We start from the raw sequence: 25,382 nt of genomic DNA on the forward strand, positions 1-25,382 counted from the left end.
GTTCTCATGTGAGAATTCGCGATATGAATACAACATAACACCAATGTCACAGTGTCTGTAGCGCCATCGGTTAGCGCGTTCGGCTGTTAACCGAAAGGTTGGTGATTCAAGCCCACCCAGGGACGAAGTAGAAGTTTTTATTACACACATTTTCTCATGTGAGGATTCGCGATATGAATACAATATAACACCAATGTTGTAGTCTCTGTGGCGCAATCGGTTAGCGCGTTCGGCTGTTAACGGAAAGGTTGGTGGTTCAAGCCCACCCAGGGACGAAGTAGAAGTTTTTATTACGCACATTTTCTCACGTGTGGATTCGCGATATTAATACAACATAACAGCAATGTCGCAGAGTCTGTAGCGCCATCGGTTAGCGCGTTCGGCTGTTAACCGAAAGGTTGGTTGTTCAAACCCACCTTGGGATGAAGTAGAAGTTTTTATTACTCACATTTTCGAATGTGTGAATTCGAGATATGAATACAACATAACACCAATGTCGCAGTGTCTGTAGCGCCATCGGTTAGCGCGTTCGGCTGTTAACTGTAAGGTTGGTGGTTCAAGCCCACCCAGGGACGAAGTAGAAGTTTTTATTACGCACATTTTCTCACGTGTGGATTCGCGATATTAATACAATACAACATATCACCAAGGATACAGTCTCTGTGGCGCAATTGGTTAGTGCGTTCGGCTGTTAACCGAAAGGTTGGTGATTCAAGCCCACCCAGGGACGAAGTACAAGTTTTTATTACACACATTTTCTCATGTGTGAATTCGCGATATGAATACAATATAACACCAATGTTGCAGTCTCTGTGGCGCAATCGGTTAGCGCGTTTGGCTGTTAACCGAAAGGTTGGTGGTTCAAGCCCACAGAGGGACGAAGTACAAGTTTTTGTTACACACAATTTCTCATGTGTGAATTCGCGATATGAATACAACATAACACCAATGTCGCAGTGTCTGTAGCGCAATCGGTTAGCGCGTTCGGCTGTTAACCGAAAGGTTGGTTGTTCAAGCCCACCCAGGGACGAAGTACAAGTTTTTATTACACACAAATTCTCATGTGTGGATTCGCGATATGAATGCAAAATAACACCAATGTCGCAGTGTCTGTAGCGCAATCGGTTAGCGCGTTTGGCTGTTAACCGAAAGGTTGGTGATTCAAGCCCACCCAGGGACGAAGTAGAAGTTTTTATTACACACATTTTCTCATGTGTGGATTCGCGATATGAATACAATATAACACCAATGTTGCAGTCTCTGTGGCGCAATCGGTTAGCGCGTTCGGCTGATAACCGAAAGGTTGGTGGTTCAAGCCCACCCAGGGACGAAGTATAAGTTTTTATTACACACATGTTCTCATGTGAGAATTCGCGATATGAATACAACATAACACCAATGTCGCAGTGTCTGTAGCGCCATCGGTTAGCGCGTTCGGCTGTTAACCGAAAGGTTGGTGATTCAAGCCCACCCAGGGACGAAGTAGAAGTTTTTATTACACACATTTTCTCATGTGTGGATTCGCGATATGAATACAACATAACACCTTTGTTACAGTCTCTGTGGCGCAATCGGTTAGCGCGTTCGGCTGTTAACTGAAAGGTTGGTGGTTCAAGCCCACCCAGGGACGAAGTACAAGTTTTTATTACACACATTTTCTCATGTGTGAATTCGCGATATGAATACAACATAACACCAATGTCGCAGAGTCTGTAGCGCCATCGGTTCGCGCGTTCGGCTGTTAACCGAAAGGTTGGTGATTCAAGCCCACCCAGGGACGAAGTAGAAGTTTTTATTACACACATTTTCTCATGTGAGGATTCGCGATATGAATAAAATATAACACCAATGTTGTAGTCTCTGTGGCGCAATCGGTTAGCGCGTTCGGCTGTTAACCGAAAGGTTGGTGGTTCCATCCCACCCAGGGACGAAGTAGAAGTTTTTATTACGCACATTTTCTCACGTGTGGATTCGCGATATTAATACAACATAACACCAATGTCGCAGAGTCTGTAGCGCCATCGGTTAGTGCGTTCGGCTGTTAACCGAAAGGTTGGTTGTTCAAACCCACCTTGGGATGAAGTAGAAGTTTTTATTACTCACATTTTCGAATGTGTGAATTCGAGATATGAATACAACATAACACCAATGTCGCAGTGTCTGTAGCGCCATCGGTTAGCGCGTTCGGCTGTTAACTGTAAGGTTGGTGGTTCAAGCCCACCCAGGGACGAAGTAGAAGTTTTTATTACGCACATTTTCTCACGTGTGGATTCGCGATATTAATACAATACAACATATAACCAAGGTTACAGTCTCTGTGGCGCAATTGGTTAGTGCGTTCGGCTGTTAACCGAAAGGTTGGTGATTCAAGCCCACCCAGGGACGAAGTACAAGTTTTTATTACACACATTTTCTCATGTGTGAATTCGCGATATGAATACAATATAACACCAATGTTGCAGTCTCTGTGGCGCAATCGGTTAGCGCGTTTGGCTGTTAACCGAAAGGTTGGTGGTTCAAGCCCACCCAGGGACGAAGTACACATTTTTATTACACACATTTTCTCATGTGTGGATTCGCGATATGAATACAACATAACGCCATTGTTGTAGTCTCTGTGGCGCAATCGATTAGCGCGTTCGGCTGTTAACCGAAAGGTTGGTGGTTCAAGCCCAAACAGGGACGAAGTACAAGTTTTTGTTACACACAATTTCTCATGTGTGAATTCGCGATATGAATGCAACATAACACCAATGTCGCAGTGTCTGTAGCGCAATCGGTTAGCGTGTTCGGCTGTTAACCGAAAGGTTGGTTGTTCAAGCCCACCCAGGGACGAAGTACAAGTTTTTATTACACACAAATTCTCATGTGTGGATTCGCGATATGAATACAACACAACATATCACCAAGGTTGCGGTTTCTGTGGCGCATTTGGTTAGCGCGTTCGGCTGTTAACCGAAAGGTTGGTGATTCAAGCCCACCCAGGGACGAAGTACAAGTTTTTATTACACACATTTTCTCATGTGTGAATTCGCGATATGAATACAATATAACACCAATGTTGCAGTCTCTGTGGCGCAATCGGTTAGCGCGTTTGGCTGTTAACCGAAAGGTTGGTGGTTCAAGCCCACAGAGGGACGAAGTACACATTTTTATTACACACATTTTCTCATGTGTGGATTCGCGATATGAATACAACATAACGCCATTGTTGTAGTCTCTGTGGCGCAATCGATTATCGCGTTCGGCTGTTAACCGAAAGGTTGGTGGTTCAAGCCCAAACAGGGACGAAGTACAAGTTTTTGTTACACACAATTTCTCATGTGTGAATTCGCGATATGAATGCAACATAACACCAATGTCGCAGTGTCTGTAGCGCAATCGGTTAGCGCGTTCGGCTGTTAACCGAAAGGTTGGTTGTTCAAGCCCACCCAGGGACGAAGTACAAGTTTTTATTACACACAAATTCTCATGTGTGGATTCGCGATATGAATGCAAAATAACACCAATGTCGCAGTGTCTGTAGCGCAATCGGTTAGCGCGTTTGGCTGTTAACCGAAAGGTTGGTGATTCAAGCCCACCCAGGTACGAAGTATAAGTTTTTATTACACACATGTTCTCATGTGAGAATTCGCGATATGAATACAACATAACACCATTGTTACAGTCTCTGTGGCGCAATCGGTTAGCGCGTTCGGCTGTTAACTGAAAGGTTGGTGGTTCAAGCCCACCCAGGGACGAAGTACAAGTTTTTATTATACACATTTTCTCATGTGTGAATTCGCGATATGAATACAACATAACACCAATGTCGCAGAGTCTGTAGCGCCATCGGTTCGCGCGTTCGGCTGTTAACCGAAAGGTTGGTGATTCAAGCCCACCCAGGGACGAAGTAGAAGTTTTTATTACACACATTTTCTCATGTGAGGATTCGCGATATGAATAAAATATAACACCAATGTTGTAGTCTCTGTGGCGCAATCGGTTAGCGCGTTCGGCTGTTAACCGAAAGGTTGGTGGTTCAAGCCCACCCAGGGACGAAGTAGAAGTTTTTATTACGCACATTTTCTCACGTGTGGATTCGCGATATTAATACAACATAACACCAATGTCGCAGAGTCTGTAGCGCCATCGGTTAGTGCGTTCGGCTGTTAACCGAAAGGTTGGTTGTTCAAACCCACCTTGGGATGAAGTAGAAGTTTTTATTACTCACATTTTCGAATGTGTGAATTCGAGATATGAATACAACATAACACCAATGTCGCAGTGTCTGTAGCGCCATCGGTTAGCGCGTTCGGCTGTTAACTGTAAGGTTGGTGGTTCAAGCCCACCCAGGGACGAAGTAGAAGTTTTTATTACGCACATTTTCTCACGTGTGGATTCGCGATATTAATACAATACAACATATAACCAAGGTTACAGTCTCTGTGGCGCAATTGGTTAGTGCGTTCGGCTGTTAACCGAAAGGTTGGTGATTCAAGCCCACCCAGGGACGAAGTACAAGTTTTTATTACACACATTTTCTCATGTGTGAATTCGCGATATGAATACAATATAACACCAATGTTGCAGTCTCTGTGGCGCAATCGGTTAGCGCGTTTGGCTGTTAACCGAAAGGTTGGTGGTTCAAGCCCACCCAGGGACGAAGTACACATTTTTATTACACACATTTTCTCATGTGTGAATTCGCGATATGAATGCAACATAACACCAATGTCGCAGTGTCTGTAGCGCAATCGGTTAGCGTGTTCGGCTGTTAACCGAAAGGTTGGTTGTTCAAGCCCACCCAGGGACGAAGTACAAGTTTTTATTACACACAAATTCTCATGTGTGGATTCGCGATATGAATGCAAAATAACACCAATGTCGCAGTGTCTGTAGCGCAATCGGTTAGCGCGTTTGGCTGTTAACCGAAAGGTTGGTGGTTCAAGGCCACCCAGGGACGAAGTACAAGTTTATATTACACACATTTTCTCATGTGTGGATTCGCGATATGAATACAACACAAAATATCACCAAGGTTGCGGTTTCTGTGGCGCATTTGGTTAGCGCGTTCGGCTGTTAACCGAAAGGTTGGTGATTCAAGCCCACCCAGGGACGAAGTAGAAGTTTTTATTACACACATTTTCTCATGTGTGAATTTGCGATATGAATACAACATAACACCAATGTCGCAGTGTCTGTAGCGCCATCGGTTAGCGGGTTCGGCTGTTAACCAAAAGGTTGGTGGTTCAAGCCCACCCAGGGACGAAGTACAAGTTTTTATTACACACATTTTCTCATGTGTGAATTCGCGATATGAAGACAATATAACACCATTGTTGTAGTCTCTGTGGCGCAATCGGTTAGCGCGTTCGGTTGTTAACCGAAAGGTTGGTGGTTGAAGCCCACCCAGGGACGAAGTAGAAGTTTTTATTACACAGATTTTCTCATGTGTGAATTCGCGATATGAATAAAACATAACACTAATGTCGCAGTGTCTGTAGCGCCATCGGTTCGCGCGTTCGGCTGTTAACCGAAAGGTTGGTGATTCAAGCCCACCCAGGGACGAAGTAGAATTTTTTATTACACACATTTTCTCATGTGTGGATTCGCGATATGAATACAATATAACACCAATGTTGCAGTCTCTGTGGCGCAATCGGTTAGCGCGTTCGGCTGTTAACCGAAAGGTTGGTGGTTCAAGCCCACCCAGGGACGAAGTATAAGTTTTTATTACACACATGTTCTCATGTGAGAATTCGCGATATGAATACAACATAACACCAATGTCACAGTGTCTGTAGCGCCATCGGTTAGCGCGTTCGGCTGTTAACCGAAAGGTTGGTGATTCAAGCCCACCCAGGGACGAAGTAGAAGTTTTTATTACACACATTTTCTCATGTGAGGATTCGCGATATGAATACAATATAACACCAATGTTGTAGTCTCTGTGGCGCAATCGGTTAGCGCGTTCGGCTGTTAACGGAAAGGTTGGTGGTTCAAGCCCACCCAGGGACGAAGTAGAAGTTTTTATTACGCACATTTTCTCACGTGTGGATTCGCGATATTAATACAACATAACAGCAATGTCGCAGAGTCTGTAGCGCCATCGGTTAGCGCGTTCGGCTGTTAACCGAAAGGTTGGTTGTTCAAACCCACCTTGGGATGAAGTAGAAGTTTTTATTACTCACATTTTCGAATGTGTGAATTCGAGATATGAATACAACATAACACCAATGTCGCAGTGTCTGTAGCGCCATCGGTTAGCGCGTTCGGCTGTTAACTGTAAGGTTGGTGGTTCAAGCCCACCCAGGGACGAAGTAGAAGTTTTTATTACGCACATTTTCTCACGTGTGGATTCGCGATATTAATACAATACAACATATCACCAAGGATACAGTCTCTGTGGCGCAATTGGTTAGTGCGTTCGGCTGTTAACCGAAAGGTTGGTGATTCAAGCCCACCCAGGGACGAAGTACAAGTTTTTATTACACACATTTTCTCATGTGTGAATTCGCGATATGAATACAATATAACACCAATGTTGCAGTCTCTGTGGCGCAATCGGTTAGCGCGTTTGGCTGTTAACCGAAAGGTTGGTGGTTCAAGCCCACAGAGGGACGAAGTACACATTTTTATTACACACATTTTCTCATGTGTGGATTCGCGATATGAATACAACATAACGCCATTGTTGTAGTCTCTGTGGCGCAATCGATTATCGCGTTCGGCTGTTAACCGAAAGGTTGGTGGTTCAAGCCCAAACAGGGACGAAGTACAAGTTTTTGTTACACACAATTTCTCATGTGTGAATTCGCGATATGAATACAACATAACACCAATGTCGCAGTGTCTGTAGCGCAATCGGTTAGCGCGTTCGGCTGTTAACCGAAAGGTTGGTTGTTCAAGCCCACCCAGGGACGAAGTACAAGTTTTTATTACACACAAATTCTCATGTGTGGATTCGCGATATGAATGCAAAATAACACCAATGTCGCAGTGTCTGTAGCGCAATCGGTTAGCGCGTTTGGCTGTTAACCGAAAGGTTGGTGATTCAAGCCCACCCAGGGACGAAGTAGAAGTTTTTATTACACACATTTTCTCATGTGTGGATTCGCGATATGAATACAATATAACACCAATGTTGCAGTCTCTGTGGCGCAATCGGTTAGCGCGTTCGGCTGATAACCGAAAGGTTGGTGGTTCAAGCCCACCCAGGGACGAAGTATAAGTTTTTATTACACACATGTTCTCATGTGAGAATTCGCGATATGAATACAACATAACACCAATGTCGCAGTGTCTGTAGCGCCATCGGTTAGCGCGTTCGGCTGTTAACCGAAAGGTTGGTGATTCAAGCCCACCCAGGGACGAAGTAGAAGTTTTTATTACACACATTTTCTCATGTGTGGATTCGCGATATGAATACAACATAACACCTTTGTTACAGTCTCTGTGGCGCAATCGGTTAGCGCGTTCGGCTGTTAACTGAAAGGTTGGTGGTTCAAGCCCACCCAGGGACGAAGTACAAGTTTTTATTACACACATTTTCTCATGTGTGAATTCGCGATATGAATACAACATAACACCAATGTCGCAGAGTCTGTAGCGCCATCGGTTCGCGCGTTCGGCTGTTAACCGAAAGGTTGGTGATTCAAGCCCACCCAGGGACGAAGTAGAAGTTTTTATTACACACATTTTCTCATGTGAGGATTCGCGATATGAATAAAATATAACACCAATGTTGTAGTCTCTGTGGCGCAATCGGTTAGCGCGTTCGGCTGTTAACCGAAAGGTTGGTGGTTCCATCCCACCCAGGGACGAAGTAGAAGTTTTTATTACGCACATTTTCTCACGTGTGGATTCGCGATATTAATACAACATAACACCAATGTCGCAGAGTCTGTAGCGCCATCGGTTAGTGCGTTCGGCTGTTAACCGAAAGGTTGGTTGTTCAAACCCACCTTGGGATGAAGTAGAAGTTTTTATTACTCACATTTTCGAATGTGTGAATTCGAGATATGAATACAACATAACACCAATGTCGCAGTGTCTGTAGCGCCATCGGTTAGCGCGTTCGGCTGTTAACTGTAAGGTTGGTGGTTCAAGCCCACCCAGGGACGAAGTAGAAGTTTTTATTACGCACATTTTCTCACGTGTGGATTCGCGATATTAATACAATACAACATATAACCAAGGTTACAGTCTCTGTGGCGCAATTGGTTAGTGCGTTCGGCTGTTAACCGAAAGGTTGGTGATTCAAGCCCACCCAGGGACGAAGTACAAGTTTTTATTACACACATTTTCTCATGTGTGAATTCGCGATATGAATACAATATAACACCAATGTTGCAGTCTCTGTGGCGCAATCGGTTAGCGCGTTTGGCTGTTAACCGAAAGGTTGGTGGTTCAAGCCCACCCAGGGACGAAGTACACATTTTTATTACACACATTTTCTCATGTGTGGATTCGCGATATGAATACAACATAACGCCATTGTTGTAGTCTCTGTGGCGCAATCGATTAGCGCGTTCGGCTGTTAACCGAAAGGTTGGTGGTTCAAGCCCAAACAGGGACGAAGTACAAGTTTTTGTTACACACAATTTCTCATGTGTGAATTCGCGATATGAATGCAACATAACACCAATGTCGCAGTGTCTGTAGCGCAATCGGTTAGCGTGTTCGGCTGTTAACCGAAAGGTTGGTTGTTCAAGCCCACCCAGGGACGAAGTACAAGTTTTTATTACACACAAATTCTCATGTGTGGATTCGCGATATGAATACAACACAACATATCACCAAGGTTGCGGTTTCTGTGGCGCATTTGGTTAGCGCGTTCGGCTGTTAACCGAAAGGTTGGTGATTCAAGCCCACCCAGGGACGAAGTAGAAGTTTTTATTACACACATTTTCTCATGTGTGAATTTGCGATATGAATACAACATAACACCAATGTCGCAGTGTCTGTAGCGCCATCGGTTAGCGGGTTCGGCTGTTAACCAAAAGGTTGGTGGTTCAAGCCCACCCAGGGACGAAGTACAAGTTTTTATTACACACATTTTCTCATGTGTGAATTCGCGATATGAAGACAATATAACACCATTGTTGTAGTCTCTGTGGCGCAATCGGTTAGCGCGTTCGGTTGTTAACCGAAAGGTTGGTGGTTCAAGCCCACCCAGGGACGAAGTAGAAGTTTTTATTACACAGATTTTCTCATGTGTGAATTCGCGATATGAATAAAACATAACACTAATGTCGCAGTGTCTGTAGCGCCATCGGTTCGCGCGTTCGGCTGTTAACCGAAAGGTTGGTGATTCAAGCCCACCCAGGGACGAAGTAGAAGTTTTTATTACACACATTTTCTCATGTGTGGATTCGCGATATGAATACAATATAACACCAATGTTGCAGTCTCTGTGGCGCAATCGGTTAGCGCGTTCGGCTGTTAACCGAAAGGTTGGTGGTTCAAGCCCACCCAGGGACGAAGTATAAGTTTTTATTACACACATGTTCTCATGTGAGAATTCGCGATATGAATACAACATAACACCAATGTCGCAGTGTCTGTAGCGCCATCGGTTAGCGCGTTCGGCTGTTAACCGAAAGGTTGGTGATTCAAGCCCACCCAGGGACGAAGTAGAAGTTTTTATTACACACATTTTCTCATGTGTGGATTCGCGATATGAATACAACATAACACCATTGTTACAGTCTCTGTGGCGCAATCGGTTAGCGCGTTCGGCTGTTAACTGAAAGGTTGGTGGTTCAAGCCCACCCAGGGACGAAGTATAAGTTTTTATTACACACATGTTCTCATGTGTGAATTCGCGATATGAATACAACATAACACCAATGTCGCAGAGTCTGTAGCGCCATCGGTTCGCGCGTTCGGCTGTTAACCGAAAGGTTGGTGGTTCAAGCCCACCCAGGGACGAAGTATAAGTTTTTATTACACACATGTTCTCATGTGAGAATTCGCGATATGAATACAACATAACACCAATGTCGCAGTGTCTGTAGCGCCATCGGTTAGCGCGTTCGGCTGTTAACCGAAAGGTTGGTGATTCAAGCCCACCCAGGGACGAAGTAGAAGTTTTTATTACACACATTTTCTCATGTGTGGATTCGCGATATGAATACAACATAACACCATTGTTACAGTCTCTGTGGTGCAATCGGTTAGCGCGTTCGGCTGTTAACTGAAAGGTTGTTGGTTCAAGCCCACCCAGGGACGAAGTACAAGTTTTTATTACACACATTTTCTCATGTGTGAATTCGCGATATGAATACAACATAACACCAATGTCGCAGAGTCTGTAGCGCCATCGGTTCGCGCGTTCGGCTGTTAACCGAAAGGTTGGTGATTCAAGCCCACCCAGGGACGAAGTAGAAGTTTTTATTACACACATTTTCTCATGTGAGGATTCGCGATATGAATACAATATAACACCAATGTTGTAGTCTCTGTGGCGCAATCGGTTAGCGCGTTCGGCTGTTAACTGAAAGGTTGGTGGTTCAAGCCCACCCAGGGACGAAGAAGAAGTTTTTATTACACACATTTTGTCATGTGTGAATTCGTGATATGAATACAACATAACACCAATGTCGCAGTGGCTGTAGCGCCATCGGTTAGCGCGTTCGGCTGTTAACCCAAAGGTTGGTGGTTCAAGCCCACCCAGGGACGAAGTAGAAGTTTTTATTACACACATTTTCTCATGTGTGGATTCGCGATATGAACAGCGCAATTGGTTAGCGCGTTCGGCTGTTAACCGAAAGGTTGGTTGTTCAAGCCCACCTTGGGATGAAGTAGAAGTTTTTATTACTCACATCATCGAATGTGTGAATTCGCGATATGAATACAACATAACACCAATGTCGCATCGTCTGTAGCGCCATCGGTTAGCGCGTTCGGCTGTTAACCGAAAGGTTGGTGGTTCAAGCCCACCCAGGGACGAAGTATAAGTTTTAATTACACACATGTTCTCATGTGTGAATTCGCGATATGAATACAACATAACACCAATGTCGCAGTGTCTGTAGCGCCATCGGTTAGCGCGTTCGGCTGTTAACCGAAAGGTTGGTGATTCAAGCCCACCCAGGGACGAAGTAGAAGTTTTTATTACACACATTTTCTCATGTGTGGATTCGCGATATGAATACAACATAATACCATTGTTACAGTCTCTGTGGCGCAATCGGTTAGCGCCTTCGGCTGTTAACTGAAAGGTTGGTGGTTCAAGCCCACCCAGGGACGAAGTATAAGTTTTTATTACACACATTTTCTCATGTGTGAATTCGCGATATGAATACAACATAACACCAATGTCGCAGAGTCTGTAACGCCATCGGTTCGCGCGTTCGGCTGTTAACCGAAAGGTTGGTGATTCAAGCCCACCCAGGGACGAAGTAGAAGTTTTTATTACACACATTTTCTCATGTGAGGATTCGCGATATGAATACAATATAACACCAATGTTGTAGTCTCTGTGGCGCAATCGGTTAGCGCGTTCGGCTGTTAACGGAAAGGTTGGTGGTTCAAGCCCACCCAGGGACGAAGTAGAAGTTTTTATTACGCACATTTTCTCACGTGTGGATTCGCGATATTAATACAATACAACATATCACCAAGGTTACAGTCTCTGTGGCGCAATTGGTTAGTGCGTTCGGCTGTTAACCGAAAGGTTGGTAATTCAAGCCCACCCAGGGACGAAGTACAAGTTTTTATTACACACATTTTCTCATGTGTGAATTCGCGATATGAATACAATATAACACCAATGTTGCAGTCTCTGTGGCGCAATCGGTTAGCGCGTTTGGCTGTTAACCGAAAGGTTGGTGGTTCAAGCCCACAGAGGGACGAAGTACACATTTTTATTACACACATTTTCTCATGTGTGGATTCGCGATATGAATACAACATAACGCCATTGTTGTAGTCTCTGTGGCGCAATCGATTATCGCGTTCGGCTGTTAACCGAAAGGTTGGTGGTTCAAGCCCAAACAGGGACGAAGTACAAGTTTTTGTTACACACAATTTCTCATGTGTGAATTCGCGATATGAATGCAACATAACACCAATGTCGCAGTGTCTGTAGCGCAATCGGTTAGCGCGTTCGGCTGTTAACCGAAAGGCTGGTTGTTCAAGCCCACCCAGGGACGAAGTACAAGTTTTTATTACACACAAATTCTCATGTGTGGATTCGCGATATGAATGCAAAATAACACCAATGTCGCAGTGTCTGTAGCGCAATCGGTTAGCGCGTTTGGCTGTTAACCGAAAGGTTGGTGATTCAAGCCCACCCAGGGACGAAGTATAAGTTTTTATTACACACATGTTCTCATGTGAGAATTCGCGATATGAATACAACATAACACCAATGTCGCAGTGTCTGTAGCGCCATCGGTTAGCGCGTTCGGCTGTTAACCGAAAGGTTGGTGATTCAAGCCCACCCAGGGACGAAGTACAAGTTTTTATTACACACATTTTCTCATGTGTGGATTCGCGATATGAATACAACATAACACCATTGTTACAGTCTCTGTGGCGCAATCGGTTAGCGCGTTCGGCTGTTAACTGAAAGGTTGGTGGTTCAAGCCCACCCAGGGACGAAGTACAAGTTTTTATTACACACATTTTCTCATGTGTGAATTCGCGATATGAATACAACATAACACCAATGTCGCAGAGTCTGTAGCGCCATCGGTTCGCGCGTTCGGCTGTTAACCGAAAGGTTGGTGATTCAAGCCCACCCAGGGACGAAGTAGAAGTTTTTATTACACACATTTTCTCATGTGAGGATTCGCGATATGAATAAAATATAACACCAATGTTGTAGTCTCTGTGGCGCAATCGGTTAGCGCGTTCGGCTGTTAACCGAAAGGTTGGTGGTTCAAGCCCACCCAGGGACGAAGTAGAAGTTTTTATTACGCACATTTTCTCACGTGTGGATTCGCGATATTAATACAACATAACACCAATGTCGCAGAGTCTGTAGCGCCATCGGTTAGTGCGTTCGGCTGTTAACCGAAAGGTTGGTTGTTCAAACCCACCTTGGGATGAAGTAGAAGTTTTTATTACTCACATTTTCGAATGTGTGAATTCGAGATATGAATACAACATAACACCAATGTCGCAGTGTCTGTAGCGCCATCGGTTAGCGCGTTCGGCTGTTAACTGTAAGGTTGGTGGTTCAAGCCCACCCAGGGACGAAGTAGAAGTTTTTATTACGCACATTTTCTCACGTGTGGATTCGCGATATTAATACAATACAACATATAACCAAGGTTACAGTCTCTGTGGCGCAATTGGTTAGTGCGTTCGGCTGTTAACCGAAAGGTTGGTGATTCAAGCCCACCCAGGGACGAAGTACAAGTTTTTATTACACACATTTTCTCATGTGTGAATTCGCGATATGAATACAATATAACACCAATGTTGCAGTCTCTGTGGCGCAATCGGTTAGCGCGTTTGGCTGTTAACCGAAAGGTTGGTGGTTCAAGCCCACCCAGGGACGAAGTACACATTTTTATTACACACATTTTCTCATGTGTGAATTCGCGATATGAATGCAACATAACACCAATGTCGCAGTGTCTGTAGCGCAATCGGTTAGCGTGTTCGGCTGTTAACCGAAAGGTTGGTTGTTCAAGCCCACCCAGGGACGAAGTACAAGTTTTTATTACACACAAATTCTCATGTGTGGATTCGCGATATGAATGCAAAATAACACCAATGTCGCAGTGTCTGTAGCGCAATCGGTTAGCGCGTTTGGCTGTTAACCGAAAGGTTGGTGGTTCAAGGCCACCCAGGGACGAAGTACAAGTTTATATTACACACATTTTCTCATGTGTGGATTCGCGATATGAATACAACACAACATATCACCAAGGTTGCGGTTTCTGTGGCGCATTTGGTTAGCGCGTTCGGCTGTTAACCGAAAGGTTGGTGATTCAAGCCCACCCAGGGACGAAGTAGAAGTTTTTATTACACACATTTTCTCATGTGTGAATTTGCGATATGAATACAACATAACACCAATGTCGCAGTGTCTGTAGCGCCATCGGTTAGCGGGTTCGGCTGTTAACCAAAAGGTTGGTGGTTCAAGCCCACCCAGGGACGAAGTACAAGTTTTTATTACACACATTTTCTCATGTGTGAATTCGCGATATGAAGACAATATAACACCATTGTTGTAGTCTCTGTGGCGCAATCGGTTAGCGCGTTCGGTTGTTAACCGAAAGGTTGGTGGTTGAAGCCCACCCAGGGACGAAGTAGAAGTTTTTATTACACAGATTTTCTCATGTGTGAATTCGCGATATGAATAAAACATAACACTAATGTCGCAGTGTCTGTAGCGCCATCGGTTCGCGCGTTCGGCTGTTAACCGAAAGGTTGGTGATTCAAGCCCACCCAGGGACGAAGTAGAATTTTTTATTACACACATTTTCTCATGTGTGGATTCGCGATATGAATACAATATAACACCAATGTTGCAGTCTCTGTGGCGCAATCGGTTAGCGCGTTCGGCTGTTAACCGAAAGGTTGGTGGTTCAAGCCCACCCAGGGACGAAGTATAAGTTTTTATTACACACATGTTCTCATGTGAGAATTCGCGATATGAATACAACATAACACCAATGTCGCAGTGTCTGTAGCGCCATCGGTTAGCGCGTTCGGCTGTTAACCGAAAGGTTGGTGATTCAAGCCCACCCAGGGACGAAGTAGAAGTTTTTATTACACACATTTTCTCATGTGTGGATTCGCGATATGAATACAACATAACACCATTGTTACAGTCTCTGTGGCGCAATCGGTTAGCGCGTTCGGCTGTTAACTGAAAGGTTGGTGGTTCAAGCCCACCCAGGGACGAAGTACAAGTTTTTATTACACACATTTTCTCATGTGTGAATTCGCGATATGAATACAACATAACACCAATGTTGCAGAGTCTGTAGCGCCATCGGTTCGCGCGTTCGGCTGTTAACCGAAAGGTTGGTGATTCAAGCCCACCCAGGGACGAAGTAGAAGTTTTTATTACACACATTTTCTCATGTGAGGATTCGCGATATGAATAAAATATAACACCAATGTTGTAGTCTCTGTGGCGCAATCGGTTAGCGCGTTCGGCTGTTAACCGAAAGGTTGGTGGTTCAAGCCCACCCAGGGACGAAGAAGAAGTATTTATTACACACATTTTGTCATGTGTGAATTCGTGATATGAATACAACATAACACCAATGTCGCAGTGTCTGTAGCGCCATCGGTTAGCGCGTTCGGCTGTTAACCGAAAGGTTGGTGGTTCAAGCCCACCCAGGGACGAAGTAGAAGTTTTTATTACACACATTTTCTCATGTGTGGATTCGCGATATGAATACAACATAACGCCATTGTTGTAGTCTCTGTGGCGCAATCGATTAGCGCGTTCGGCTGTTAACCGAAAGGTTTGTTGTTCAAGCCCACCCAGGGACGAAGTACAAGTTTTTATTACACACAAATTCTCATGTGTGGATTCGCGATATGAATGCAAAATAACACCAATGTCGCAGTGTCTGTAGCGCAATCGGTTAGCGCGTTTGGCTGTTAACCGAAAGGTTGGTGGTTCAAGCCCACCCAGGGACGAAGTACAAGTTTATATTACACACATTTTCTCATGTGTGGATTCGCGATATGAATACAACATAACGCCATTGTTGTAGTCTCTGTGGCGCAATCGATTAGCGCGTTCGGCTGTTAACCGAAAGGTTGGTGGTTCAAGCCCAAACAGGGACGAAGTACAAGTTTTTGTTACACACAATTTCTCATGTGTGAATTCGCGATATGAATGCAACATAACACCAATGTCGCAGTGTCTGTAGCGCAATCGGTTAGCGCGTTCGGCAGTTAACCGAAAGGTTGGTTGTTCAAGCCCACCCAGGGAAGAAGTACAAGTTTTTATTACACACAAATTCTCATGTGTGGATTCGCGATATGAATGCAAAATAACACCAATGTCGCAGTGTCTGGAGCGCAATCGGTTAGCGCGTTTGGCTGTTAACCGAAAGGTTGGTCGTTCAAGCCCACCCAGGGACGAAGTAGAAGTTTTTATTACACACATTTTCTCATGTGTGGATTCGCGATATGAATACAACATAACGCCATTGTTGTAGTCTCTGTGGCGCAATCGATTAGCGCGTTCGGTTGTTAACCGAAAGGTTGGTGGTTCAAGCCCAAACAGGGACGAAGTACAAGTTTTTATTACACACATGTTCTCATGTGAGAATTCGCGATATGAATACAACATAACACCATTGTTACAGTCTCTGTGGCGCAATCGGCTAGCGCGTTCGGCTGTTAACTGAAATGTTGTTGGTTCAAGCCCACCCAGGGACGAAGTACAAGTTTTTATTACACACATGTTCTCATGTGTGAATTCGCGATATGAATACAACATAACACCAATGTCGCAGAGTCTGTAGCGCCATCGGTTCGCGCGTTCGGCTGTTAACCGAAAGGTTGGTGATTCAAGCCCACCCAGGGACGAAGTAGAAGTTTTATTACGCACATTTTCTCACGTGTGGATTCGCGATATTAATACAACACAACATATCACCGAGGTTGCAGTCTCTGTGGCGCAATTGGTCAGTGCGTTCGGCTGTTAACCGAAAGGTTGGTGATTCAAGCCCACCCAGGGACGAAGTACAAGTTTTTATTACACACATTTTCTCATGTGTGAATTCGCGATATGAATACAATATAACACCAATGTTGGAGTCTCTGTGGCGCAATCGGTTAGCGTGTTTGGCTGTTAACCGAAAGGTTGCTGGTTCAAGCCCACCCAGGGACGAAGTACACATTTTTATTACACACATTTTCTCATGTGTGGATTCGCGATATGAATACAACATAACGCCATTGTTGTAGTCTCTGTGGCGCAATCGATTAGCGCGTTCGGCTGTTAACCGAAAGGTTGATGGTTCAAGCCCAAACAGGGACGAAGTACAATTTTTGTTACACACAATTTCTCATGTGTGAATTTGCGATATGAATACAACATAACACCAATGTCGCAGTGTCTGTAGCGCCATCGGTTAGCGCGTTCGGCTGTTAACCAAAAGGTTGGTGGTTCAAGCCCACCCAGGGACGAAGTACAAGTTTTTATTACACACATTTTCTCATGTGTGAATTCGCGATATGAAGACAATATAACACCATTGTTGTAGTCTCTGTGGCGCAATCGGTTAGCGCGTTCGGCTGTTAACCGAAAGGTTGGTGGTTCAAGCCCACCCAGGGACGAAGTACAAGTTTTTATTACACACATTTTCTCATGTGTGAATTCGCTATATGAATAAAACATAACACCAATGTCGCAGTGTTTGTAGCGCCATCGGTTCGCTCGTTCTTCTGTTAACCGAAAGGTTGGTGATTCAAGCCCACCCAGGGACGAAGTAGAAGTTTTTATTACACACATTTTCTCATGTGTGGATTCGCGATATGAATACAATATAACACCAATGTTGTAGTCTCTGTGGCGCAATCGGTTAGCGCGTTCTGCTGTTAACCGAAAGGTTGGTAGTTCAAGCCCACCCAGGGACGAAGTATAAGTTTTTATTACACACATGTTCTCATGTGTGAATTCGCGATATGAATTCAACATAACACCAATGTCGCAGTGTCTGTAGCGCCATCGGTTAGCGCGTTCGGCTGTTAACCGAAAGGTTGGTGATTCAAGCCCACCCAGGGACGAAGTAGAAGTTTTTATTACACACATTTTCTCATGTGTGGATTCGCGAAATGAATACAACATAACACCATTGTTACAGTCTCTGTGGCGCAATCGGTTAGCGCGTTCGCTGTTAACCGAAAGGTTGGTGGTTCAAGCCCACCCAGGGACGAAGTATAAGTTTTTATTACACACATGTTCTCATGTGAGAATTCGCGATATGAATACAACATAACACCATTGTTACAGTCTCTGTGGCGCAATCGGCTAGCGCGTTCGGCTGTTAACTGAAAGGTTGTTGGTTCAAGCCCACCCAGGGACGAAGTACAAGTTTTTATTACACACCTTTTCTCATGTGCGAATTCGCGATATGAATACAACATAACACAAATGTCGCAGAGTCTGTAGCGCCATCGGTTCGCGCGTTCGGCTGTTAACCGAAAGGTTGGTGATTCAAGCCCACCCAGGGACGAAGTACAAGTTCTTATTGCACACAATTTCTCATGTGTGAATTCGCGATATGAATGCAACATAACACCAATGTCGCAGTATCTGTAGCGCAATCGGTTAGCGCGTTCGGCTGTTAACCGAAAGGTTGGTTGTTCAAGCCCACCCAGGGACGAAGTACAAGTTTTTATTACACACAAATTCTCATGTGTGGATTCGCGATATGAATGCAAAATAACACCAATGTCGCAGTGTCTGTAGCGCAATCGGTTAGCGCGTTTGGCTGTTAACCGAAAGGTTGGTGGTTCAAGCCCACCCAGAGACGAAGTACAAGTTTTTATTACACACATTTTCTCATGTGTGTATTTGCGATATGAATACAACACAACATATCACCAAGGTTGCAGTCTCTGTGGCGCATTTGGTTAGCGCGTTCGGCTGTTAACCGAAAGGTTGGTGATTCAAGCCCACCCAGGGACGAAGTAGAAGTTTTTATTACACACATTTTCTCATGTGTGAATTTGCGATATGAATACAACATAACACCAATGTCGCAGTGTCTGTAGCGCCATCGGTTAGCGCGTTCGGCTGTTAACCAAAAGGTTGGTGGTTCAAGCCCACCCAGGGACTAAGTACAAGTTTTTATTACACACATTTTCTCATGTGTGAATTCGCGATATGAAGACAATATAACACCATTGTTGTAGTCTCTGTGGCGCAATCGGTTAGCGCGTTCGCTGTTAACCGAAAGGTTGGTGGTTCAAGCCCACCCAGGGACGAAGTAGAAGTTTTTATTACACAGATTTTCTCATGTGTGAATTCGCGATATGAATAAAACATAACACCAATGTCGCAGTGTCTGTAGCGCCATCGGTTCGCGCGTTCGGCTGTTAACCGAAAGGTTGGTGATTCAAGCCCACCCAGGGACGAAGTAGAAGTTTTTATTACACACATTTTCTCATGTGTGGATTCGCGATATGAATACAATATAACACCAATGTTGTAGTGTCTGTAGCGCCATCGGTTAGCGCGTTAGGCTGTTAACCGAAAGGTTGGTGATTCAAGCCCACCCAGGGACGAAGTAATAGTTTTTATTACACACATTTTCTCATGTGTGGATTCGCGAAATGAATACAACATAACACCATTGTTACAGTCTCAGTGGCGCAATCGGTTAGCGCGTTCGGCTGTTAACTGAAAGGTTGGTGGTTCAAGCCCACCCAGGGACGAAGTACAAGTTTTTATTACACACATTTTCTCATGTGTGAATTCGCGATATGAATACAACATAACACCAATGTCGCAGAGTCTGTAACGCCATCGGTTCGCGCGTTCGGCTGTTAACCGAAAGGTTGGTGATTCAAGCCCACCCAGGGACGAAGTAGAAGTTTTTATTACACACATTTTCTCATGTGAGGATTCGCGATATGAATACAATATAACACCAATGTTGTAGTCTCTGTGGCGCAATCGGTTAGCGCGTTCGGCTGTTAACGGGAAGGTTGGTGGTTCAAGCCCACCCAGGGAGGAAGTAGAAGTTTTTATTACGCACATTTTCTCACGTGTGGATTCGCGATATGAATACAACATAACGCCATTATTGTAGTCTCTGTGGCGCAATCGATTAGCGCGTTCGGCTGTTAACCGAAAGGTTGGTGGTTCAAGCCCAAACAGGGACGAAGTACAAGTTTTTGTTACACACAATTTCTCATGTGTGAATTCGCGATATGAATGCAACATAACACCAATGTCGCAGTATCTGTAGCGCAATCGGTTAGCGCGTTCGGCTGTTAACCGAAAGGTTGGTTGTTCAAGCCCACCCAGGGACGAAGTACAAGTTTTTATTACACACATTTTCTCATGTGTGGATTTGCGATATGAATACAACACAACATATCACCAAGGTTGCAGTCTCTGTGGCGCATTTGGTTAGCGCGTTCGGCTGTTAACCGAAAGGTTGGTGATTCAAGCCCACCCAGGGACGAAGTAGAAGTTTTTATTACACACATTTTCTCATGTGTGAATTTGCGATATGAATACAACATAACACCAATGTCGCAGTGTCTGTAGCGCCATCGGTTAGCGCGTTCGGCTGTTAACCAAAAGGTTGGTGATTCAAGCCCACCCAGGGACGAAGTAGAAGTTTTTATTACACACATTTTCTCATGTGAGGATTCGCGATATGAATACAATATAACACCAATGTTGTAGTCTCTGTGGCGCAATCGGTTAGCGCGTTCGGCTGTTAACGGGAAGGTTGGTGGTTCAAGCCCACCCAGGGACGAAGTAGAAGTTTTTATTACGCACATTTTCTCACGTGTGGATTCGCGATATGAATACAACATAACGCCATTATTGTAGTCTCTGTGGCGCAATCGATTAGCGCGTTCGGCTGTTAACCGAAAGGTTGGTGGTTCAAGCCCAAACAGGGACGAAGTACAAGTTTTTGTTACACACAATTTCTCATGTGTGAATTCGCGATATGAATGCAACATAACACCAATGTCGCAGTATCTGTAGCGCAATCGGTTAGCGCGTTCGGCTGTTAACCGAAAGGTTGGTTGTTCAAGCCCACCCAGGGACGAAGTACAAGTTTTTATTACACACATTTTCTCATGTGTGGATTTGCGATATGAATACAACACAACATATCACCAAGGTTGCAGTCTCTGTGGCGCATTTGGTTAGCGCGTTCGGCTGTTAACCGAAAGGTTGGTGATTCAAGCCCACCCAGGGACGAAGTAGAAGTTTTTATTACACACATTTTCTCATGTGTGAATTTGCGATATGAATACAACATAACACCAATGTCGCAGTGTCTGTAGCGCCATCGGTTAGCGCGTTCGGCTGTTAACCAAAAGGTTGGTGATTCAAGCCCACCCAGGGACGAAGTAGAAGTTTTTATTACACACATTTTCTCATGTGTGGATTCGCGATATGAATACAATATAACACCAATGTTGTAGTCTCTGTGGCGCAATCGGTTAGCGCGTTCGGCTGTTAACCGAAAGGTTGGTGGTTCAAGCCCACCGAGGGACGAAGTATAAGTTTTTATTACACACATGTTCTCATGTGTGAATTCGCGATATGAATACAACATAACACCAATGTCGCAGTGTCTGTGGCGCAATCGGTTAGCGCGTTCGGCTGTTAACGGAAAGGTTGGTGGTTCAAGCCCACCCAGGGACGAAGTAGAAGTTTTTATTACGCACATTTTCTCACGTGTGGATTCGCGATATTAATACAACATAACACCTATGTCGCAGAGTCTGTAGCGCCGTCGGTTAGCGCGTTCGGCTGTTAACCGAAAGGTTTGTTGTTCAAGCCCACCCAGGGACGAAGTACAAGTTTTTATTACACACAAATTCTCATGTGTGGATTCGCGATATGAATACAACATAACACCAATGTCGCAGAGTCTGTAACGCCATCGGTTCGCGCGTTCGGCTGTTAACCGAAAGGTTGGTGATTCAAGCCCACCCAGGGACGAAGTAGAAGTTTTTATTACACACATTTTCTCATGTGAGGATTCGCGATATGAATACAATATAACACGATTGTTGTAGTCTCTGTGGCGCAATCGGTTAGCGCATTCGGCTGTTAACCGAAAGGTTGGTGGTTCAAGCCCACCCAGGGACGAAGTAGAAGTTTTTTATTAAACAGATTTTCTCATGTGTGGATTCGCGATATGAATACAACATAACACCATTGTTACAGTCTCTGTGGCGCAATCGGTTAGCGCGTTCGGCTGTTAACCGAAAGGTTGGTGGTTCAAGCCCACCCAGGGACGAAGTACAAGTTTTTATTACACACATTTTCTCATGTGTGGATTCGCGATATGAATACAACATAACGCCATTGTTGTAGTCTCTGTGGCGCAATCGATTAGCGCGTTCGGCTGTTAACCGAAAGGTTGGTGGTTCAAGCCCAAACAGGGACGAAGTACAAGTTTTTGTTACACACAATTTCTCATGTGTGAATTCGCGATATGAATGCAACATAACGCCAATGTCGCAGTGTCTGTAGCGCAATCGGTTAGCGCGTTCGGCAGTTAACCGAAAGGTTGGTTGTTCAAGCCCACCCAGGGACGAAGTACAAGTTTTTATTACACACAAATTCTCATGTGTGGATTCGCGATATAAATGCAAAATAACACCAATGTCGCAGTGTCTGTAGCGCAATCGGTTAGCGCGTTTGGCTGTTAACCGAAAGGTTGGTCGTTCAAGCCCACACAGGGACGAAGTAGAAGTTTTTATTACACACATTTTCTCATGTGTGGATTCGCGATATGAATACAATATAACACCAATGTTGCAGTCTCTGTGGCGCAATCGGTTAGCGCGTTCGGCTGTTAACTGAAAGGTTGGTGGTTCAAGCCCACCCAGGGACGAAGTACAAGTTTTTATTACACACATTTTCTCATGTGTGGATTCGCTATATGAATACAACATAACGCCATTGTTGTAGTCTCTGTCGCGCAATCGATTAGCGCGTTCGGCTGTTAACCGAAAGGTTGGTGGTTCAAGCCCACCCAGGGACGAAGTACAAGTTTTTATTACACACAAATTCCCATGTGTGGATTCGCGATATGAATGCAAAATAACACCAATGTCGCAGTGTCTGTAGCGCAATCGGTTATCGCGTTTGGCTGTTAACCGAAAGGTTGGTGGTTCAAGCCCACCCAGGGACGAAGTACAAGTTTTTATTACACACATTTTCTCATGTGTGGATTTGCGATATGAATACAACACAACGTATCACCAAGGTTGCAGTCTCTGTGGCGCATTTGGTTAGCGCGTTCGGCTGTTAACCGAAAGGTTGGTGATTCAAGCCCACCCAGGGACGAAGTAGAAGTTTTTATTACACACATTTTCTCATGTGTGAATTTGCGATATGAATACAACATAACACCAATGTCGCAGTGTCTGTAGCGCCATCGGTTAGCGCGTTCGGCTGTTAACCAAAAGGTTGGTGGTTCAAGCCCACCCAGGGACGAAGTACAAGTTTTTATTACACACATTTTCTCATGTGTGAATTCGCGATATGAAGACAATATAACACCATTGTTACAGTCTCTGTGGCGCAATCGGTTAGCGCGTTCGGCTGTTAACCGAAAGGTTGGTGGTTCAAGCCCACCCAGGGACGATGTATAAGTTTTTATTACACACATGTTCTCATGTGAGAATTCGCGATGTGAATACAACATAACACCAATGTCGCAGAGTCTGTAGCGCCATCGGTTCGCGCGTTCGGCTGTTAACCGAAAGGTTGGTGATTCAAGCCCACCCAGGGACGAAGTAGAAGTTTTATTACGCACATTTTCTCACGTGTGGATTCGCGATATTAATACAACACAACATATCACCGAGGTTGCAGTCTCTGTGGCGCAATTGGTTAGTGCGTTCGGCTGTTAACCGAATGGTTGGTGATTCAAGCCCACCCAGGGACGAAGTACAAGTTTTTATTACACACATTTTCTCATGTGTGAATTCGCGATATGAATACAATATAACACCAATGTTGCAGTCTCTGTGGCGCAATCGGTTAGCGCGTTTGGCTGTTAACCGAAAGGTTGCTGGTTCAAGCCCACCCAGGGACGAAGTACACATTTTTATTACACACATTTTCTCATGTGTGGATTCGCGATATGAATACAACATAACGCCGTTGTTGTAGTCTCTGTGGCGCAATCGATTAGCGCGTTCGCCTGTTAACCGAAAGGTTGGTGGTTCAAGCCCAAACAGGGAAGAAGTACAAGTTTTTGTTACACACAATTTCTCATGTGTGAATTCGCGATATGAATGCAACATAACACCAATGTCGCAGTATCTGTAGCGCAATCGGTTAGCGCGTTCGGCTGTTAACCGAAAGGTTGGTTGTTCAAGCCCACCCAGGGACGAAGTACAAGTTTTTATTACACACAAATTCTCATGTGTGGATTCGCGATATGAATGCAAAATAACACCAATGTCGCAGTGTCTGTAGCGCAATCGGTTAGCGCGTTTGGCTGTTAACCGAAAGGTTGGTGGTTCAAGCCCACCCAGGGACGAAGTACAAGTTTTTATTACACACATTTTCTCATGTGTGGATTTGCGATATGAATACAACACAACATATCACCAAGGTTGCAGTCTCTGTGGCGCATTTGGTTAGCGCGTTCGGCTGTTAACCGAAAGGTTGGTGATTCAAGCCCACCCAGGGACGAAGTAGAAGTTTTTATTACACACATTTTCTCATGTGTGAATTTGCGATATGAATACAACATAACACCAATGTCGCAGTGTCTGTAGCGCCATCGGTTAGCGCGTTCGGCTGTTAACCAAAAGGTTGGTGGTTCAAGCCCACCCAGGGACGAAGTACAAGTTTTTATTACACACATTTTCTCATGTGTGAATTCGCGATATGAAGACAATATAACACCATTGTTGTAGTCTCTGTGGCGCAATCGGTTAGCGCGTTCGGCTGTTAACCGAAAGGTTGGTGGTTCAAGCCCACCCAGGGACGAAGTAGAAGTTTTTATTACACAGATTTTCTCATGTGTGAATTCGCGATATGAATAAAACATAACACCAATGTCGCAGTGACTGTAGCGCCATCGGTTCGCGCGTTCGGCTGTTAACCGAAAGGTTGGTGATTCAAGCCCACCCAGGGACGAAGTAGAAGTTTTTATTACACACATTTTCTCATGTGTGGATTCGCGATATGAATACAATATAACACCAATGTTGTAGTCTCTGTGGCGCAATCGGTTAGCGCGTTCGGCTGTTAACCGAAAGGTTCTTGGTTCAAGCCCACCCAGGGACGAAGTATAAGTTTTTATAACACACATGTTCTCATGTGTGAATTCGCGATATGAATACAACATAACACCAATGTCGCAGTGTCTGTAGCGCCATCGGTTAGCGCGTTCGGCTGTTAACCGAAAGGTTGGTGATTCAAGCCCATCCAGGGACGAAGTAGAAGTTTTTATTACACACATTTTCTCATGTGTAGATTCGCGAAATGAATACAACATAACACCATTGTTACAGTCTCTGTGGCGCAATCGGTTAGCGCGTTCGGCTGTTAATGGAAAGGTTGGTGGTTCAAGCCCATCCAGGGACGAAGTAGAAGTTTTTATTACGCACATTTTCTCACGTGTGGATTCGCGATATTAATACAACATAACACCAATGTCGCAGAGTCTGTAGCGCCATCGGTTAGCGCGTTCGGCTGTTAACCGAAAGGTTGGTTGTTCAAACCCACCTTGGGATGA

The 25,382-nt window shown here is 44.7% G+C and overlaps 12 non-coding genes across 12 annotated transcripts; all 12 read left to right on the forward strand.

Moving 5' to 3' along the window:
• The first annotated feature begins 1,256 nt into the window (after positions 1–1,256).
• On the forward strand, positions 1,257–1,330 carry TRNAI-GAU (transfer RNA isoleucine (anticodon GAU)). Its single transcript has one exon. It is a non-coding gene; the product is annotated as a tRNA-Ile (tRNA).
• A 2,636-nt stretch (positions 1,331–3,966) lies between these two features.
• TRNAN-GUU (transfer RNA asparagine (anticodon GUU)) lies at positions 3,967–4,040 on the forward strand. The gene has a single exon. It is a non-coding gene; the product is annotated as a tRNA-Asn (tRNA).
• A 1,586-nt stretch (positions 4,041–5,626) lies between these two features.
• On the forward strand, positions 5,627–5,700 carry TRNAN-GUU (transfer RNA asparagine (anticodon GUU)). Its single transcript has one exon. It is a non-coding gene; the product is annotated as a tRNA-Asn (tRNA).
• Positions 5,701–7,131: 1,431 nt separating this feature from the next.
• On the forward strand, positions 7,132–7,205 carry TRNAI-GAU (transfer RNA isoleucine (anticodon GAU)). Its single transcript has one exon. It is a non-coding gene; the product is annotated as a tRNA-Ile (tRNA).
• A 2,186-nt stretch (positions 7,206–9,391) lies between these two features.
• On the forward strand, positions 9,392–9,465 carry TRNAN-GUU (transfer RNA asparagine (anticodon GUU)). The gene has a single exon. It is a non-coding gene; the product is annotated as a tRNA-Asn (tRNA).
• Positions 9,466–12,816: 3,351 nt separating this feature from the next.
• TRNAN-GUU (transfer RNA asparagine (anticodon GUU)) lies at positions 12,817–12,890 on the forward strand. The gene has a single exon. It is a non-coding gene; the product is annotated as a tRNA-Asn (tRNA).
• A 1,586-nt stretch (positions 12,891–14,476) lies between these two features.
• On the forward strand, positions 14,477–14,550 carry TRNAN-GUU (transfer RNA asparagine (anticodon GUU)). Its single transcript has one exon. It is a non-coding gene; the product is annotated as a tRNA-Asn (tRNA).
• Positions 14,551–15,076: 526 nt separating this feature from the next.
• TRNAN-GUU (transfer RNA asparagine (anticodon GUU)) lies at positions 15,077–15,150 on the forward strand. The gene has a single exon. It is a non-coding gene; the product is annotated as a tRNA-Asn (tRNA).
• Positions 15,151–17,179: 2,029 nt separating this feature from the next.
• TRNAN-GUU (transfer RNA asparagine (anticodon GUU)) lies at positions 17,180–17,253 on the forward strand. Its single transcript has one exon. It is a non-coding gene; the product is annotated as a tRNA-Asn (tRNA).
• Positions 17,254–21,843: 4,590 nt separating this feature from the next.
• Positions 21,844–21,917, forward strand: TRNAN-GUU (transfer RNA asparagine (anticodon GUU)). Its single transcript has one exon. It is a non-coding gene; the product is annotated as a tRNA-Asn (tRNA).
• A 1,281-nt stretch (positions 21,918–23,198) lies between these two features.
• Positions 23,199–23,272, forward strand: TRNAN-GUU (transfer RNA asparagine (anticodon GUU)). The gene has a single exon. It is a non-coding gene; the product is annotated as a tRNA-Asn (tRNA).
• Positions 23,273–24,557: 1,285 nt separating this feature from the next.
• TRNAN-GUU (transfer RNA asparagine (anticodon GUU)) lies at positions 24,558–24,631 on the forward strand. Its single transcript has one exon. It is a non-coding gene; the product is annotated as a tRNA-Asn (tRNA).
• The last annotated feature ends 751 nt before the right edge of the window (positions 24,632–25,382 follow it).

This window comes from Saccoglossus kowalevskii, chromosome 6 (genome assembly GCF_978046115.1).
Source record: "Saccoglossus kowalevskii chromosome 6, keSacKowa6.1, whole genome shotgun sequence".
In the NCBI taxonomy this organism is placed as follows: domain Eukaryota; kingdom Metazoa; phylum Hemichordata; class Enteropneusta; family Harrimaniidae; genus Saccoglossus; species Saccoglossus kowalevskii.